The sequence below is a fragment of the Mastomys coucha genome, unplaced genomic scaffold (genome assembly GCF_008632895.1).
Source record: "Mastomys coucha isolate ucsf_1 unplaced genomic scaffold, UCSF_Mcou_1 pScaffold20, whole genome shotgun sequence".
NCBI lineage: Eukaryota > Metazoa > Chordata > Mammalia > Rodentia > Muridae > Mastomys > Mastomys coucha.
This window is the reverse complement of record NW_022196903.1, coordinates 54,928,586-54,942,392: the sequence shown is the minus strand read 5'-3', so window position 1 is coordinate 54,942,392 and position 13,807 is coordinate 54,928,586. Positions and strand designations below refer to the sequence as shown.

The 13,807-nt window shown below is 39.7% G+C and overlaps 2 long non-coding RNA genes across 4 annotated transcripts in view; one reads left to right on the top strand and one right to left on the bottom strand.

Annotated features, from left to right (window-relative positions):
• The window catches only part of LOC116098996, a 28,570-nt gene extending 22,975 nt beyond the window's left edge, over window positions 1-5,595 (bottom strand). For all 3 annotated transcript variants that reach the window (XR_004122034.1, XR_004122033.1, XR_004122032.1), the window contains exons 1-3: window positions 5,469-5,595; window positions 4,038-4,079; window positions 2,800-2,873 (exon numbers count right to left, since the gene is read on the bottom strand). This is a non-coding gene — a long non-coding RNA (uncharacterized LOC116098996). The remainder of the gene's footprint in view (window positions 1-2,799; window positions 2,874-4,037; window positions 4,080-5,468) is intronic.
• LOC116098997 overlaps window positions 4,904-13,807 on the top strand; it is a 10,464-nt gene continuing 1,560 nt past the window's right edge. Inside the window, exons 1-2 of the long non-coding RNA XR_004122035.1 lie at window positions 4,904-4,967; window positions 9,371-9,445. This is a non-coding gene — a long non-coding RNA (uncharacterized LOC116098997). The remainder of the gene's footprint in view (window positions 4,968-9,370; window positions 9,446-13,807) is intronic.

Below are 13,807 nucleotides of genomic sequence, written 5' to 3'. Positions count from 1 at the left end.
TTTGTGTTAATGTGCTTCTATCTGTAAATATGGCTCTTATTGAAGATATTAGAATGTTAGGCATGATGATCCCTGAATCTCCTCACTTCAGGGACAGAGATAAGAGGAGTTCAACACAGGATGGCCTATGTAGCAATACCTGGTCTTAAAAATAAAAATAGATATTAAAAATTAACAATATAATGCTTGAACAGTTGGTAATGTTTAATAACAAAAACCAAATGTTTAAAAGTTCATGGTTAAGCAGTAGTGGTGCATATACTTAACCCCAGCACTTGGGAGGCAGAGGCAAGTGAAACTCTCAGTTTGAGGCTAAGCTGGTCTACAGAGTAAGCTCCAGGGCAGCCAGATCTACAAAGAGAAACCCTGCCTCAGGAAAAAAAAAAACTTCTATGAGTTAGTCACTCAATTTCCCATTATATAACATGAAATAATACAGCACTTTTTGATCCAGCCAGAAAATCTCATTTTATAGGCTTTTCTACAGTGAATCACACACACCTCAAAACTTTTATTTCTGACAGGGACTAACTGACCACATGATTTGCATAAAAAGTGAAAAATGATTTGATATGTATGTAGATATGACAAAAAAACATTTTAAGCACATTGGCAGTATGGGAAAATTGTTGAAAGTCATATCTAAACATATTTTTAGGTCATTGAAATAGGGAATTTAAAGATATATTTATAGAATAATTGGTGGTTTTCTGGAGTTTGGCAGACTCAGGCACTTGTGTAAATCTGAAACAATAGGCAAACAAAGGTTCTGCTTATCCAGTGACAAGCTGAGCATGTGTTAGTCTTCTGTGTTTCTTTTCTCCTAGAAGGCAGCAGCATAGTAGGACAGATTTTAATATGAGGTATGAAGCTTAGAGAATGTATGGATGATATAGAGGCTATAGAACAAGATAGAGTATTGCACCCTGGGATTTGGTCTGATTTTAAAGGATCAAATAAACTGTCCCTCTAACCACAGGTCCAGCATGCCCAACAAAATGTAACATTTGTGATAATGACTTCTTGTGAGAAGAGAAATGTCGGGTAAGAGACAGGAGTGTAAAATTAAAATAAGAATCCATGAAATTTGTGCCATTGCATAAATATTGTAATTCTGAGTATTGGACCTATTCCAGTGAATAGCTCCTAAAGTTTTATTTTGCAATTTTAAAAAATGAAGTAAAAGTATATATTTTTGTACCAACTCTTGCCAATTTTCTTTTCCTACTCCCTTCCACTCTATGGTACCTCTGAAAATTATTGATACACATTTATAGCTAACTATATAAATGTATACCTACAATGTGCTGAGTCTGTTCAATGATGCTTGCAGGTATAGGTTTTCGGATCTACATACTATATGTTAAATAATAAGTTGGGGAACTCATCTCTGCAGAGGACTAATTCTCTTCTCAGCATCTCTTTGTTGACTGTATCTCTTTGTCTCAGAAGAAGTCCCAACAAGTTTTCTCCAGCTATTATGTCTAATGATATTTTCAGCTTTTTAGGTCTTTTTTGGTAATGATCTTATTGTAGTTTTATGAGTACATCTTCCTTGTCATTTATAAGAGTCACATACACTGTAACTACAAGGATAAATATAGAGAATTGAATCAGGAATAACAACTGTTTAGTAAAATGGCAGTGATAGATTTGGTCTTAGTGTCAAGGACCTCAGTTTGCTAGAATTCCAGTACCAGGGATTATTTTCCTCATCGGGCAGGACTTATGTCCAATTTAAAAAAGTGCCTGTTATAACTGGCACTTTTGCATTCTTTGGCCTTTTGTCATTGATAGATATCACAAGTGATTTCTTCCCTCCCATGCCATCTTCTATATTACCTTCCACAATTATGAAAGCTACTTCTCATAGAGGTTTTAGTGTTACATTGAACCCAAATTCTGTGAGTCCCATATCCCAAGTGCTTGATATTTTCAGCAACAGGGCCTAGTCTATAATTTTGTCCTTTGGAGGTCCATCGCCAGTAATTCAAAAGGTTTCTCATGCCAGGCAACTTGTATTTGAGAGTTTGGCTTGGGGGAACATTTGACTTCAGGATACATCCTTGTCTTCTTTGAGGTCTTGGGTCATGCCAGGATAATGCAGGAACCAGGTATGATCTTTGAAAGCTGTGATTTAGAATGTATCCTTGTCTGTTATAGGTTTATGTTCTAAGCTAATTTTCTATAAGGATTTGTTCTGATGTCTCTCTCATTTTGGTTTCATACATGTTCCTTTGATTTCAGATGAAGTAATTAGGACAGATAGGTGTTTTAAAAAGAACCTCTGGTTGCACAGCTGATTGTACCTGTGGCAGAGAGGTCCTATGAACTCATGTGCAAACAGTGATGGTGCTAATTTGTGAGACCCACAAGAGAGTCCCAAGACATAATACCATGATGCATTTCCTTCCTTGTGTTGTCAGATCACAGAATGGAATGTCACAGGTATTGAAAGGAAGCATCAGAGGTAGCCCTCCTAGCATCGAGCTAAGGTATGGGAGGCTCTGCAGATCTTCACAAGAGTTGTTTTGCCTGTGTGGTGACAGTGTCCTTTCTCTCCATGCCATGCATGGCCACTTTCTGTGAGGGTGTCTCTTTGGTCTTTACTACCACGACTCTTCTCAAGATCACAACTGCCTTGTACGTCAACCACCCCCCCCCCAGCCCCAGACACTGAACTGTGGCTTTGTCACCTCTTTCAAGAAAGCTAGCTGCCAAGTTCCTACCCTCATGTGAGACCAGGTATTCACATGACAAATTTTCTGCATAGACTTAACTGAAAGGGACCCTGCCCACCTTTTCTGGTTTTAAATCCTTCCAACTGTAATGGATTCTGCTGCCCTCAGAACTGCCATGGTTATAGAACACACCTATAAGGATGATAGTAACTTATTATATGAGGTCACAAAGGCCAGGCCTCACTCTGGGAAAGCCCAAAGGCTAACCAGGCATACAAGCACACATCCAGTTCTCCCTCTTCCTCAGGATAGGAAAAGCTAGGAGAGTAGGGATGAGTCATACTCAGCCTCAATATGGAAAGTTCAAATCTTTGTCTTCAATTTCTGCTGCTTAGTTTATCAGCAAGTGTTTCTTGCCATGGAACTTAAGATGTACCATCTACAAGATTTGGGGTACAAAGCTGATTAAAAATTTAACCTCCAACCTGTTCTTTCACTGCCTTCACTTCAACACAACTTGAAGTGGTACTGTCCAGAAAGCAGGATGTCATGAAGTTTCCCTACCTGTCTTCAACATGCTATTCTATGACTTCTGAGATATTACTCACTGGGGAACAGCATACCAGTAGAGCTTCATCCTGTCCCAGTTTGGAAACTCTAATTCAGCAGTCCAAGTGCTAGTTCTGCCTCAGATGCTGTCAACTTTTCTCACAAATACAAATGGAGATTAGTAGAAGGAAACATCTTGTTACACACACAAACACGTGTACTCACAGATTCATACACTAATATATTAACATGTTTCATGACTAAATATAAATATTAAAAGTCACATCAGTGTGTCTATTCCAGGAAGGGCCTATGAGCTGAATATAATAATGCTTTCCATGAAGGTTTATGTCTAGAGAAGCTCAGGAGAACATTCCTATTTACTCTGTGCTACATGTGTTCCCTTCCCAAACACACTTGTGGTAGGGTGTGTTCATCTTTAACCTTTTACATTCTTGGGCCTTGAGCCTTAGACAGGCTCTTCTCGGCACATGTATAGTATCATCTCTGAGTTTTTACATAGCATGCTATTCTGCAGACTTGCTTGCTGCTTATATTTACTGCTCTTTTAGTCTCTTACAAGGAATCCTGATCAAGAATTTCATTGAGCACCAGTCACTGCCATTCAGATCTTCACCCCTACTCTTACTTGTTTTCCTGTACACCTGAGGCATATGCACACATGCACATGTGCACACACACACACACACACATGCACACGCCCATGCACAAGCACATGCACTGTGCTCACACAGTGCAAATCATACAACTTGAATTTAAATGCGGATACTATAAAGTGTTACGTACAGTGCTGGAATGATATTTTCCATTGAACCTTCGTCTTCAATCCTGCTGGAACAAACATGCATACAAAAGTCAGGATTACTGCTGGGAATAAGCAATGTCCTTTTAGAAACCCAGACATTTGTACTCTGAAGCATTTCCTATCTGCCCTGGACACCATGGGCTGCCATAGCTGACAGTTCTCCCTTTCTTTGAACACATGATCAGAGCTTCATCCTGCACTAGTATGGAGCCTGGAGCTTTTTGTATGTGTGTGATTCAGTCTGGTATTGTCATGCTGTGGCCTCATTCTCTGGTGAGTTATGTGTGTCATCTCCCCAGGTCCTTGTTTGGCAAGTTCCTTGGCATACATCCCACTGATACTGCTAATTTTTCTAGTGCTTTAGCACAGGTCCTGTTAAAGGTCACTTCAAGGACCACACTGTGCCTCAATCCCTTTATTATCCCCATCTTCCACCATAATACATTGAAGTTGAACTAGGTCCCCATCCCTGGAATCCCGTTTGAAGTTTTCCAACAACATAGTCTAAACATATCTGTAAGACCTTCTGAATCCCATCCTGCCCATCCTGGTAGACATTATACTTCCTACCATCAGAGCTACAGCCTTTACCATGTCAGTAAACTACAATATGAGGTAACAGAGGCCTGACCACACTTGTGTCCAGCTTCTTCCTATGTGCCTGAGTGTAACATGAGGAGTGACCATGCTTTCTCACACAATGCTGAACATATTGTCCCAGCAGCTGGGAGGTTGTGGATGTGGTGAAGTCAATGCCTGAACATGAATTTATACTGTCTCATGTAACAGTGTGTATATTTGTAGTGGAGTATATGTATCATTATGCAATAACCTCTACATTCAGGTTCACACATGGATGTGGACATGCAGATGGGAGCACACACATGAGCACACATACTGAGACCTTTGATGTAAGTACTGAACTAGAGGACTGAGTGCTGCCATGGTGTTGCCTGTGATAGCAACACTGATGTTTGTTCCCAGATTATGGTAGCTATGTGAGTACAAGTGAAAAAGATTGCCAAGATTGCCATTGACAGGGACAGAAGACCTCAAAAAAGATCAGACATCAGTAACTTGGATGCTTTGTCTCCTTCCCTGGAAATACTATGTGTAATGGTCAAACATGAGTATGCAAACAGTGAGTTTCTTCCTTATTTTCCTAGTCTGGGGGCTAGGGTTCAGATACACTTGTGTGGCTTCATCCAAGGCTTCTCGCCTTGGTGATTTGAACTGTTTCTCTACCTGTGTTCTTGAGTGGCTAGTGCCACTACTATGAGACTCCTGATCCCTGCTGTCTCTAAGGACAAGTTGTCCTCCATCCTATACACTTCAAGTATCTCACTATATTTCAGACACCCCACTCCCAGTTTAAGTCCCAATGAAGAAGTGCCTCACATTGAGTTACTCACATGTTGAATTGTGGGTAGTGTTCATCCCAGAAAACAGCCCAAACCTAGGTAGACACAGTGTGCTTGCTGTCACGGGATCTTGTTGGACCCTGAGTTGTCCTTAGGCTAAATTGCTGTTACTAGGGCAGGGAGTTACCCTGTGATGTCATAGAGGCCTCACCTCACTTTATTCTGAGAACCACAAGGCACATCCAGTCTGTAATTATTTCCCAACTTGGTCCATTCTTGTTCTCTGCCAGACTATGTATGGGTATCCCAGAAGTACTTAGCTTTGGGGAAGTAGCTAGAAGTATTTCTTAAAGGTACTTCCTTGCAAATGACCTACCTGTATTTCCTGATTGCTCTCCATTTTCCCACATTTCCTTTAGACATGAGAGGAAGAACACAGTGGAAAATCTGCTTCCTCAGCTCAAATGTCTGAATCTCACACTTTCCATCATTCTCTTAGATTGTTTACTGCCTTCATGGTTTGTTTCTGCCCCACAGTCTGTAGGGTACTATCTTGGGCCCCTTGTTTTTGGGTCAAAATTAATCATACCTTGTTTTCTATTTAACTCTGTACACCATTAATCTTTAATCTCCCTGCAATGCCTTTGACCTCTGGGTTTTAGAGTCAATGATACAAAAATTCATAGAGAATAAATAAATACAACATGGATATATTACAATAGAAGGTTTTTCAGGAAGAGCTCGGCTTGTAAGGTGAAGACCTCCGGGAGCACTATGTTTACTTGTCCACCCTCAGCCATACTTCCACCTGAGTAACTGTGTGAGTGAATGTTCATGCTGACCAGGAATGTGCCAAGTCTCCTGTCCCCATGCAGTGGAAGGTTAGGGAATGGTAGGCTGGTTTTGTCAGTTCTCTTCTGGCCTGGAACTCTTTCTCAACTCTATGTTTGACCTTTGTAGGAATTGTAGTCCTCAACCTCCAGTGTTCCTCTGTGTTTCTCAGGAAGGGATGGTGGTATAAGCAATGATTGAGATTCAACATGGAATTGCTGGCTACTCACAGTCATAGAGGCATGGTGTGTTCTCTGTAGTGAGTCAGGATGTCATAAAGCTCAAAATTGTTAATCATGAAATGCTATAAACCTTTGAATTAGTCTGGCACTGACTTCGAGAGACAAAGTCCAGCTTCTGGCATGGTGACATATTAATGTAGTTGCACTGTGTGTGTTTGCATTTGAATTGCCACCTATATTGCATGACTGATGACTATGAAGATATTGTGGGTGTCATTTGTAGGAAGTCAATATGTCTGATGGAAGAATAGGTTTTTATAGTGTATATGGGGCAGCCACTGTAGTATCCTGAGACTAGCCATGCACTGTCTTCTCCAAAAGCTCTCTATGGCTGTTGATGGCTATCCAGTATGGAGCACAGGTTATATGTGGTAATATTTGGGTGCAGACAGACTTGTACCATTTGTTACTATGAGAAACTGACCTTTCTATTGAAAGTATGACCTTCTCTTGGGCCTGAAAAGACAATTTATGGTCAAGTCTGAGTAAAAGCCTGGAATTAGGATTTAAAGCGAAGTTAATTTTAAAGTCACCTGAACCATCAATAGGTTCACTTCTGTGTTAATTCTATACTAAAACTCAGAGTTACATGTGGTTGGGCATGAAGGACCCCCATGAGTTTGCTTTACAGTGAGCTGAGCATTTGTACCAATTTTCAGTGAGCCAAATCTCTCCTAGGATCTGTAGCCCCACATCTCTGGTAGTAGAGATAGTGTGAGCCAAGCTGCACACTGGTTTCTGGTGGGGATTCAGATCTCACATTACCCTTTCCCATCTCATAAGAACCTGAGATATGATTTTGAAAATTCATTTTTAGAAAAGGCCTTGGTACCATGCATACCTACATTAAAACTGACTCATGAAGGAACATGGTTATCAGAACAGTGAGCAGTAATAAGAGGGACAGCACTAAGAAGCTCAATATAAGCCACAAGGCACTGCTTTCCATGTCAGACCATGTTCAGTTGTTGCTAAAAGCTAACACTGAATGAAGGTTGAAATGGCTGAGGAGTTCTCTGTGGTGTATTGCTCTGCATTCTTACTCCTCACCAGCTCACAGTCACTTGGTGGTTCCCATTTCTTGGCCATTGTGCATGGCACTGCTGTGAGCATGTGAGTCATCCTTTGACCCAATGGCTCTGTGTCCTTTGGCTATATACCTAAGAGTGCAATGGCTGGATCTCATATGTATTACATCTTTGTTTCATGAGTAGGTGCCATGTGGCTTTTCATTAATACCAAGAATTCGTGTGTATAAGTTCTGTTACAATTTATCAGTGAAACTGTATTTTACTAAAAGTACTATAAATCTGGCCATGAGCCCATGGTTGAAGAACGCACAGGCCCCATGTGTTAAATAACTATAATTATTATGGAAATAGAGTATCAAGTAGTGTGCCAATTTCCATGCTAATACTATAAATTAACACAACTCTCAGACCTCAGCAAATAAGTTTCTTGTATAGTGTAGGGTGGTTAACCAAGAAACTTAACAATTGGTCAAAATGCAGAGAATACATGCCAGAATAGTGCTCAGTCACAAATGGGACATCTAATTCACCCACTTTCACTGTAATCAGCAAACACTGAAAAAGAGGAGCATTAAGAATGTAAGAGCCAGTGGTCAGAGAGGACCAGAGTGAAAAAGTGTCTTTTGGACATGTCTAGACTGCTGTATTAATGAACTCACACCATCTGTCACTGCCTACATAAGACCTGTACAAGATCAAGCCAATCAATACTCCAGCATCATGAGTTGAGGGGCTCACATGTCCTAATCACTGGCTAAGGAGCTCTGGATAGTTGATGGCTGCTGCCGAAGAAAATCAGTGTTTTTTAAGGGTGTGTCTCCTGATAGGTCTACTATATTCCAATGGGTGGCTTATACCCAGCAGTATTTGGGCAGTTCCAATCATAGTCAATGGGTTCTTTTTTTCATTTTATTTTAAGTGAAGACACAAAGCTGATGGTAGGTACCTGATGAGTGACCTTGAAGGAGTTAGGGGGAGGTGTGTGGGTAATTATAATAATACTTTCTATGAAGGTCTTGATGAATTAGTAAAAATATTTTGTTAAAATTCAATTTAATTGAACAGAAAGCTGAAATACAGATATGCTTAGATGTGATGCAGCTGTTCAGTGCAAATGTTCCTGTGGCTATTTCTGCATCCACAGATTCTGCATGTGAACTGAAGCCTAAATATATGGAGGATTACAGGAGCCACTAGGACAGGTTCTGGTAGAAGCTGTCTGGAATACAGCTAGTCCAAATGAGGCCCCAGTGAGCAGGAAGCCTGCTTCTAAACCTCATTTCCCTTTCCATTCCAGCTGCTTCTGCTCCCTGCAGGTCAGATACCAAGACTGCTCTGGAAATTGCCCAATTAATGAGCAGATCATTGCTCAGAGTCTGTAAAATTTATGTTGTTGCTTCTTTTAAAACTCTTATGATACTATCTTTCTGCTCTGGACTGTGAAGGCCTCCTGTATTATATGGTCATCTTGTCATTGGTCCTAGTGGGTCTTAGGCCTCTGTACTGGCCACTGTGTAAAGTATCTGTCTAGGATATGAGAATTCTAGCCATTCATATGAGTCGCACTCTCCTCTCAGGCACAGATTCCCCAACATTTGACTATTATCATCAAGCCAGCTGTTTATTCCCTCAACAATTTTTGCTTGGTATTTGGAGAATTTGTATAGTCTTATGAAATTTCTGTGGGCTGATGGATAACCTCTGTTCCCAGGGAGCAATTATGTAGGAGGATTCTAAAACCAGCCCTGATCTCCTTTGTAGTTTCCTGGGTTGATATGAGACAAAGCCAGGCAAAATTGAGAAGGATTGGAGTGCATTATATGTAATTTCTTCTTTTTGTCTCCTACAGTGTGGGAGTTGATGGCTACTGCAGCTTTCTTCTCTGTGGAATGAATCTACCCATCTTTGTCCTCTACCTGCAAAGGTGCAAAATAGTCCATTATTGACAACTTGAGGTTTGCTGGAAAGATTAAACATACAGAAGAGCAAATGCTCCCCTTTCTGGCTCATAGACAATGATCCTCTGCTGTTTGAAAACTGTTGGCCCCAAATTCACATGCTGCAATATTATAACTGTAGAGATAGTGAAGTGGGTTCTTTTTGGGTTGGGAGTAAATGCATTATGAAGGTGGCACCCTCATGGACAGGATTAATGATCTGGGAAAGGGGTACCTTTGGGAAGGTCCCATTAGAAAGTGAAGTAGCCCTCAGCAGATATGGGAATTGCTAGAAAACAATTGTTGCTTATGACAATCCACTCACCTGTTACAACAGCAATCATGAACTCAGATAGTCCCAGAAAGGGACTTGGTGAAGTCCAGGGTAAGAGCACTGAAGGAAAGCACCATCACAGCAGCTGACAAACCAAACAGCAGCAGGCCTATGTGCTTACACAGTCATCTTTGGGCTCAGGGTGACTGTCAGTATGCTTCTGTCCCTTTCTTGAACAACACATCCTGAAATTCAGGGGAGAAACTTCATGTTTTTGAAGTATCTAATATATCCATATGTATGCTTCAGTGTGTGATCTCCGACCTCCATATATCTACAATTATACAGATGTTGGTGATTTGATCACCAAGGCATTGAGTGGTTAGAACATTTGTCAGATGGTCATGCTCTCATCCTCATGGAGGACTAGTGCCATTATAGTAAGGACCTTTTGGAAAGAATTTGCTCCTTTCTGCCATGTAACACTGTGGTATTTACTACACACTTCTGTTATACAAGTCACTATGTGAGAGCAACAGCAAAGATTCCAGATTACCGATTCTGACATCTAGCTCTCTATCTTTCTTCCTTTAGAACTGAGAAAGTACATTTCCTTCCTTCCTTTTTTCTCTTTCTCTCTTTCTTTCTTTCTTCTTCTCTTTCTTTTCCATCTCCTCCTACTCTTCCTCTCCTCTTGCTCCTTTTCCCTTTTCCCCTCCAACTTCTTAGTCTATGATGCTTTGTTGAAACACTACTCAATTATATATAATCTTATAACTTTATTCTGAATTTTTGACTTAGAATAGCAGGCAGAAAATAGTTATTGACTTCATCTCCAATTGTTTCTAAGTTGAAAATCTCTCCTTTTCCTAGTTAGTCTGATATTTTGATATATTATCTAGTTATAATTTTAGTAATGTAGCTAGGGACCTTAAAAGATTAATTGTTACAGATTATTGCTTTAGATATTGATGGCTCATCAAAAATTGCTGGTAGTATCCTATTGCTAACCACACTACATGTTTTGGTAACAAGACATGGAGAAATCAAAATGATCTGAACAGATGAATTCCCCATGCTAACTGGCTTTTAAAGTGCAGAAATATTCTATGTAGGTTGCTGGAGAAACCACTAACAGTTTTCTCAAGATATGTACCCATGAGCTACAAATGACAACTGGTGAGGGAAGATATATCTATTGGTGTAATAGTGACATGAAGGAAATGTGAGTGACTGTCTTGGTTACTGTGTTATTGCTGTGAAGAGATACCATGGCCAATTAAAATGATAAAAGAAACAGATTATAAGGTCTTATGGATTCAGACAGTGAGTCCATAGCCATACTGGCAGGAATCATGGCAACACACTAGCAGTCATGGTGCCAGAGCAGTAGTACAGGTCTCAAGATAACAAGCACAGGCAGAGGGAAAACTCAAAGTTCACCTGCAGTGACATACCTCTTCCTTCTACAACACATCTCCTAATATTCCTAAACCATTGTAGCAACTAAAACCTGAGTATTTACTCATATGAGTCTATGGGCCCATTTTTATTGAAACTTCCACAAGGACTTTCTTACTAGAATTAAGATCGAAACCACAGGAGGAAAAGCATGCTCCATGGTGTAAATCTGAAGAAGAAACTGTGGCTATCAAACTCACAGATCCCCATGGCAAACCTTCCACAATTCCTATGTTAAGCATCATATCAAACTGTCCTCAGAATTCACAAGTCTACACTCATAGGTTAGTAAGCTCTCAGACATCATCAGAGAAATTTCTTTTTTCTTTCTATTTTATTAATTAATTTACTTTTACACTCAATATTTTATTCCATCCACCCTCTGACTGTTCCACATCCCATACCTCTTCCCTACCCACCTGTCTCCACATGGATGTCCTCACCCCCCACCACACCTGACCTCTAAACTCCCTGGGGCCTTCAGTCTCTTGAGGGTTAGGTGCATCATCTCTGAATGAACACAGACCCAGTAGTCCTCTACTGTATGTGTGTTGGGGGCCTCATATCAGCTGGTGTATGCTTAATGTAGGGAGTAATATTGAACACTGGAAACTATCAACATTCAGAGACCAAGTGTTTGTGGAGTTCTCAGGAATATAATGCAAGATTTATATTGGATATTTCTCTTAGTCTAGGAGACCATTCTGAAAGATGGGATGGAAAGATTTTAAAATCCAGTGGTCAGGGAGAACAAGTATAAAACAGTGACTCTTAGAGATGGCAGTACAGCTCCTTTAGGAACACTACCATCAAGCCAGACAATATTCTACCATGGAAGAAAAAGTAGGTCACTAACTCCAACTCCTGACTGAAAAGGAGCTGATAGATGCTGTATTCTAGAGAAGAAAGAGTGAGTTTTTTCAGAGTCTCAATGCCAATTAGGTTGAAAAAAACTTTGTGGATGGCCCCATACCAATAACCTAGTAGGTCATTTTAAAACAAGAAGATACCAGTTTGGGGTAGTTGAGTGTGAGGTTAGACAGGACTTGGATGAAATGAAGGGGAATATGATAAAGATACAATGAATTCATGTATACAAGTCTCAAAGAATTAATTAAAATATATTATTTAAAAGTTCACTGTTTAATTCTCTTAAAATTATTATGAAAACTTTTATCTTTTAAAGGAAAAGTCACTGTCACTGCAGTTCACCTCTATGTCCACTGGATTATAATACACAGTGACAGGAGGGATCAGTTCCTTCCCTTATGGTTTTCAACCATTTTGTTTTTTCTTCAGAAAATATGAAATACTGCTTTGTGATACTTAATGAGGCTTCCAACAAATATTTTCAACATCTTAAGGAAATGGTAATCTTCATTAACACTTAATTTTTGTTCTATTTGTGGAGTAAATACTTTGAATTTGAAGCATCTTGGAACCTGAATAAAATGTGGGGGGAAAAAGCAAAGTCATGTGACCCAGTTTCTTAATTTTAAGAAAATTCATTATTGTTTCACTGTATCCTGTATGTCTTACAAGACAGAGTATTATGTTCCAACAAAACCACACCTTCTTATAGTACCATTCCTTATGATCCAGGGATTCAAACTTGTGAGTATATGGATGTCATTCATACTCAAACACCACTGTCATTTTGTTGATAATTTTTTGGGGGGCCAGTAGTGTTTGGTCTTTGGGATATCTTGCTCTGATTCTTGGTCACCCAAGCTGTGTTCGTTATGCATTCTGTTTCCAGGAGTCTCCTGGCCTTAAGTCAAATCAAATTTTGTTTGGTTACTCTCACATGTTCTGTGCCATCACCGCCCTAGCATATCTTGGAGGCCTGAGAGAGTTTTGGTTAGTTTCACTGAGTCTCTGTTTAGTATCTGCTACAATGACTTGTTTATTGCTGTTGAAGTCTCCCATTATTATTGCGTGGGGTTCAATATGTGTTTTAAGCTTTAGTAAAGTTTCTTTTATGAATTTGGGTATCCTTGCATTTGGGGCACAGATGTTCAGAATTGTGACTTTCTCTTTGTATATTTTCCTTTCGATGTATATGAAGTGTCCTTCCTCATCACACTTGATAACTTTTGGTTGAAAGTCTATTTTATTGGATATTAGGATGGGAACTCCAGCTTGTTTCCTGGGACCATTTGCTTGGAAGTACTTTTACTCTGAGATAGTGCCTGTCTTTGTTATTGAAGTATGTTTCAGGATAGGGTGACTTCAGGAGAGCAGACTAGCTAGCAGTCTGTCCCAGCAGAAGGACGGTGAAGAAGGGCAGTTTTGATTTTCTTTATTGATTATATTTCCACTTTACAAGTCTTGAACTCTTTTCTTCATTTCACTATTTATATATTCATAGATTTCTTTAATGCATTCATTCATATCCTTTTTAAGGATCTCTAACATATTCATAAAGACTATTTTCAATTACTTGTTTTGTGCTTCACCTATGTTGCAATTCTCAGGTCATTCTGTGGTAGGATTGCTAGGATTTAGTAAAGGCAAGTTGTCCTGGATGTTATCAACTTTTTTTTTAGACTGGTATCAATGCATCTTGATTTAGGAACCTAATAATTCTAGGTGCTGATATCTAGTCAAATCT